Genomic DNA, 6,320 nt, shown 5'->3' with positions numbered 1-6,320 from the left:
GATGACTCGGCGCGGGCGCCGGTGGCGGCAGGGTGGGCGAGAAACTACCCTCGTTTACGGCATTATTGTCAAATGATGGCATGTCGCGCATTTTTCGACTTAAAATACGTGAGTGACCCGTTATTAATATATTTAATATGTCTGTGTCTCACGGAAGTTGTACCGCAGCATGACATTAATGCCGATGGCGTTGATGCCGCAAATGTCAAAATCGATGTCGCCGTACGGAGTTTTGACATTTGAAGTAGCAATTCAGTCGACAGCAGTAATGACAGTGTATAGTCTAAATCTCGGTACCTTTACCCTAGCCGACGCTGCTGTTTTGGTTCTAAACACTCAAGGTCACTTAGTTCTCCATTTTTTAAAACCGTATATCCCGATTGCACCGTGCCACGATATATCACTGGGGATTAACTAAACTACACCTAATTGGCAAAGAACACATCTACCCTAGGGGGCACTGCTGTTTTGGTTTTAAATACTCAAGGTCAAGTTCTCAATTTGTGAAAACCGTATGTCCCCGTTGCACCGTGCAATGATATATCACTGGGGATTAACTAAACTACACCTAATTCGCAAAGAACACATCTACCTAGGGGGCACTGCTGTTTTGTTTCTAAATGCTCAAGGTCAAGTTCTCAATTTGTGAAAACCGTATGTCCCCATTGCACCGTGCAACGATATATCACTGGGGATTAACTGAACTACACCTGATTCGCAAAGAACGCATCTAAGCTACGCTGCATGATTTGATTTTAGTCCCATTTGTTGATATGAGCGCCATCTGTTGAACCGGATGAGTAAAAGTTTTTGGGTTAGGTAAGGTTGTTTTGTTAGTCGAAGATATTTGATTTTAATATTAACATATTGTCATTTTCTTGTTGAACACAACGATAGGAATGGCATTGGAACTTACGAAAAGAAATACATTTATTATAAAAGTGCATACCGTCAACCGGGGTGAATAGGGACGGTTGGGGTGAATAGGGACAAAACTTAAAAGAATTACCTGACGATTTCAAAAAAAATACCCACACAAATCCTACCTAACCTACAAAACCTACGATAATTTTTAATCGAATAATACAATTTGTGTGGGTATTTTTTAAGGAATTGTCAGGTAAATCACATTTTAAGTTTTGTCTCTATTCACCCCAGACATCCCTATTCACCCCGGTTGACGGTATATTCTTAAAACCTTTGATTTAACTAGGATTTAGTGATACGCACTAATGTGCGGATAATTCTGATACTATTTATACTGCCTAATACAGTGTTTTACCCGAATACGGCAAATTAAGCCGAAGCACTGACTGCACCGACACTAGCGTTCGAGCACGCGACTTGTGTGTGTGAGTAACGTTTAACTAACGGAAGTCTTTTAAGTAGTTATAACCACAAGGCCCATTTCAAAAGAACCGGCCAAGTGCGAGTCGGACTAGCGCACCGAGGGTTCCGTACTTTTTTGTATTTGTTGTTATAGCGGCAACAGAAATACATCATCTGTGAAAATTTCAACTGTCTAGCTATCAAGGTTCATGAGCCTGGTGACAGACAGACAGACGGACAGACGGACAGACGGACAGCGGAGTCTTAGTAATAGGGTTCCGTTTTTACCCTTTGGGTGCGGAACCCTAAAAAGTGCCTTCTACAGTGACTTTTCAAGAATTTTCCATTTATTTTCGATTTCCATTCAAGTCTAAAATCCCACTTGTATCGATGTAAGTAAACTTGGGTGAAGCAAACTACACGTAACAAAAGGCGTCTCATTTTCATCTCCTGCTTACGGTTCGTATAGGCGCCCGGCGCCCCGCAGCGCAGCGCCGATATAGTGCTCTAAGAGCTGATGTCGGAAAATGGTAAATAATTTTTATTCATGAAATAAGTTTTAACAGGGAATTAATACACATCGAGACAATAGGGATGATGACACATGTTGAATTTTATAACAAAATCTAGTAAAATATGTAGCAAATGAGCAATTTGTGACAATAATGTGGATATTAAAATAATATATGGAAATAATACAAAAATGCAGGACCTGAAAGGTTCAAAAAATCTTAGTTTTTTTTAACTTCCAAAAAGGGAAAAAAGTAAGGGTACCATTCGATTCCTTACATTTTATCAGAAAAAAGATTGTACGGCAACTATATGCATAAACGCAATATTTCACCGACAAAATCGCAAATTTACTTATTTTCCATACATTCAAGATGGGCTGATCAGTGACCTTGACGTCACGTTCGCTTATCGTTTGTTAGGAGCGTTTCGCGAGTGAAGTACAACTGTCGGACTTTGACTATCATTTCTGACTTTTGTATTGCTTTTATGCCCATCCCATATAGACATTTGATCCTAAAAACAAACCTGATCGATTGACACCATTAATGAAAATTTGTCATCTAGCCTATTCTAACAAATCCAAACACAATTAGGTTGCGTTGTTTCATCAAACATCATGTAACATCAAACATTTATTCAGCAAAGGGTATTTTTTTTCGATTTCGTGTTTGGTCCCATAGTAAAAGTTGCCCAGTATAATCCCAAAACCTCCCTGGCAACGGGAATGCACTTATTTCTTAGCCACCGTGTATATACAACCAAATCTTTTAGTTTGCAGTTCATATTTTTACTGGATCAGAGTGCCTGGCAGCTGTTTGTCGGTGAAAGCTAAAGGGACGAGCCAGCAATGATATTCAATAGAATAAAGGAGCACCAAAAGAACGTAGAAATTTCTATTTATAGAGGTTTCTATATAATCATATCAGCGATACAAGCTTTTATCAAAAATGAAATTATTGACAAAAACACCGGACCTAACTCTCTGACTACTTGGGCAGGATATTATTTACGTAAGACGCATGTAAGGGCGAGCCCCTGATTGAACAGGTTCTGCGGAAACTCACTGGATCACAGAGTTATCAACTCGATGTTCATAAAGGTCTTAGTTGTTTATTATATTAGACGGCTTTTTTTTTTTTTTTTTTTTTTTTTTTATATAAACTGATCGGCGATTGGCCCTAGTCACACCTGATGGAAAGGTGTGAAAGCTTCGTGTATAAGAAGGGTTATTTAAGGCCAAAGTTCGTTTTTAGGGTTCCGTACCCAAAGGGTAAAAACGGGACCCTATTACTAAGACTCCGCTGTCCGTCTGTCTGTCACCAGGCTGTATCTCATAAACCGTGATAGCCAGACAGTTGAAATTTTCACAGATGTATTTCTGTTGCCGCTATAACAACAAATACTAAAAAGTACGGAACCCTCGGTGGGCGAGTCCGACTCGCACTTGGCCGGTTTTTTATATAGTTAGGACCATGAAAATCGCTCATGATGACTGGTGCAAGCGAAATCAAGTGAAATTCGTGCGTAAGATGCGCGCCAAACACCATAAGGCTTAGAACGCACTGCGATTAATTTCTTGCGGTTTCAGTCTAATTTCTTGCGGTTTCACTCTTTTAAATGCGTGCGCTTATAAAGAATGCCGTACGTTACATTTTTTGCGGTTGCGGAACCGCTTTTGAAAAACCGCAGTGCGTTCTAAGCCTTACGATCGTCAATGTCGTACCAAACTAGTTAGAAACCTAACTAATTGTTAAATTAAAAGACAAGAACTGAAATAGATATCATACACTAAAGAAAATGTGACAAATTCCACCGGTGTGGCCGAGGCGGGAATAGAACCCGCGTCTTCAGCTTATGCGGCTAACGTCCTGACCACTAGACCACTCGTCCACGGCGGTACCCGCCCCAAATTCACTGGTGTATGCTATCTTCGAAAGGCTAGGCGCCTTTGACCAACTCTAGCTGCTGCTGCAGTGTGTGCTTGCACCTCCTATACGAATCCTTTACTGGATTACGATATAGGGAGAGAGATGCTGCTGCCATCTATCCAACTAGAGAACAAATCAAAATTTATGAAAATATTTCAAGAAAATAATAATGACAAGGACTTATGGACATTTTAACGACGACTTAAAGTAGCAGATTCTGTTTTAACAATTTTGCTGGTTTTCATATTATTTTGATACGACATTAAGTCGTATTAGGAAATATGTTCCTATGATATTAGAAATCTCACACGCACCAACAAGGCTGCCTTTCCACTGGTCCAGGGGGATCAACCAATAGCAGAAACCATACACGCTGCAGGCGAAATATGGATGGCTTTATCCACGTGATACAATAAGTGTCACTTTTTACACAGAGCGATTGAAAGAGACGGACACTGTTTTATCACGATGTCACATGGACATACACGACCATAATCATCATCATCATAAAGTGCATATGGTTTAGCAGATATTAGCTATTTTTAAAATTACCCCACTTTCGAAGTTATCCTTACTTACCTTCACCTTACCTTACTTACATAAAAGATATATGACTCTTTATATATGTAAGAGTGCCTGCCTCGCCATTGCGTTCTGTATCTAATGCTATAAAACTCACCAATGATTCTCCACTAAAAAGCAAAATAAAAACTTCATTCCCGCCCCATCATATTTATTCATCTGCTCTCTCTCCTGGAGCCCTGCCTAATCTTTTAATAACTACGCGATCCAAATTACCCTTGCAGACATAAACCTCAAAGACTGTAAGTTGTAATTAACCGAACTGTTCCCAGCAGTGCCCACTGCGTGTCCATCCTGTATTTCGATAATTGGCGAGTGCCTCCCCGAATAGTCGTAATACGGAATTATTTCTCAGCCATTATTACACCAGGATTCTCTGAGCCGCGCTTTACTGCACTGCGCCGTTTTTTCTAGTCAATCGCTGTCGGTGTGGGGAGGTTAGTAGATCAGGGTAGCTTGGTTATGTAAAACACGGCGGTAATCCTCTCGCGATATTGCCAGCACGTCCGTCGCGCAGTCCGTGATTGCAGAATCGCTTGCAGCAAGAATGGATCGGAAGGAATTAACGATAAGTTATTGAAACCTCAGTCGGAGCTGCAGTTTAAATGGTCTCTTTGAAGGTTCGCGCAAAAACTTATTTCCGGGGTACGTAATGCAACTGTATAGATGAATCTAATTTTCATTTTTAAACCAAAGTATTACTTTCGTTATGTAACAATACTGTTCTTTTTTCTTTGAATTCATCAGTTGAATGCAGTCTTTGAATTCAGCATCAATAATAGCGGATGAAACAACGCGCCAAAAGTATCTTGCACCCTGGTGTACCAATTCTTCCAAATAGAGATGTATTTCTACAGTTCACGATCAAACATCTGCAACAGTTTAACTTTTCTATTCATAGAGACATTTATCTGTTCCTGTTAAGTTATCAGAGAATGAATATCGGGTAGTTTAGTGTTGTTTACCAATATCTCAATTGACATTTTGCTGGGACGTCAGTCTTCCGTGACCACAGCTAGTGTAACCTGGCTGAAACGTCGGAAGAAAAATAAGTTTAAATTAATCGCATTAGACCCGTTAATGACATTAATTATGTGTACAAAACGCGAGAGTTTAGTGTGTTATATCAGAATGGTAGGTTAGACACTTTAGGTGCATACTCGTAGTTAGATAGGTACGCTAATTTTGATGCGGACAGTACTTAGTAAAAGTATAATGTGGAATTACTTCTAATATATCCTTTGAATATGGTAAGTTAAATATAACGAGCTGAATGTCGGTTTGAAATTGTCATTTAGGATTCTGGATATACTAGAAGATCTACGGTCACTTATATATTAAGTGAGCAAGGATTCAGGATAAAGCCTTACCCAGGTAGCAAAGTGACCTCATAATGACGTCATTTATACGTCATAATGACGTCATTTATACGTCATAATGACGTAACGGACGTCATAATGACGTAACGGACGTCATAATGACGTCTAAATGCTACCTGGGTATTTAGCCGTTACCCACGTGGGTTAGATACTTTAGTATATATTAATGCGCCTTTCTGAGTGACACACTGGAGGTAATTACTATATATCTAAACTAAAACATAACCTGTATACGTAAAGCTTGTTATGGGACTAGGTTGGTACGAGTGTGTAAGATTTACTTTTAATATTTATTAATTTAACTACCTTTGATATACGTATACTATCGAACTTAAACTATCGTGAGACATATTTCAAAATATTTAGATCAGTACGGTACAGATAGTGAGTAAAAACACTATTATTTTTAGTCGCTTTTGGCGACATGTTTCGGATTCTTTGGGAATCCTTTCTCAGGCTCGAGTTTCCGCGGCGGTTGTACGTCGTGCACTGCCCGCGCCGCCCGCCTCGTCGCTCGTTGCGCAGTCCGCAGATGGAGTCGTCAAGTGAAGGTGTCAAGCGAACATGTCGCCAAAAGCGACTAAAAATA

The 6,320-nt window shown here is 39.8% G+C and overlaps 1 non-coding gene across 1 annotated transcript; it reads right to left on the bottom strand.

Moving 5' to 3' along the window:
• Positions 1 to 3,660: 3,660 nt before the first annotated feature.
• On the bottom strand, positions 3,661 to 3,732 carry Trnam-cau (transfer RNA methionine (anticodon CAU)). Its single transcript has one exon. It is a non-coding gene; the product is annotated as a tRNA-Met (tRNA).
• Between the last annotated feature and the right edge of the window lie 2,588 nt (positions 3,733 to 6,320).

Source organism: Cydia strobilella, chromosome 17 (assembly GCF_947568885.1).
Source record: "Cydia strobilella chromosome 17, ilCydStro3.1, whole genome shotgun sequence".
Taxonomy (NCBI): domain Eukaryota; kingdom Metazoa; phylum Arthropoda; class Insecta; order Lepidoptera; family Tortricidae; genus Cydia; species Cydia strobilella.
Note: the sequence above shows the minus strand (reverse complement) of the source record. Positions and strands in the feature narration are given on the sequence as shown.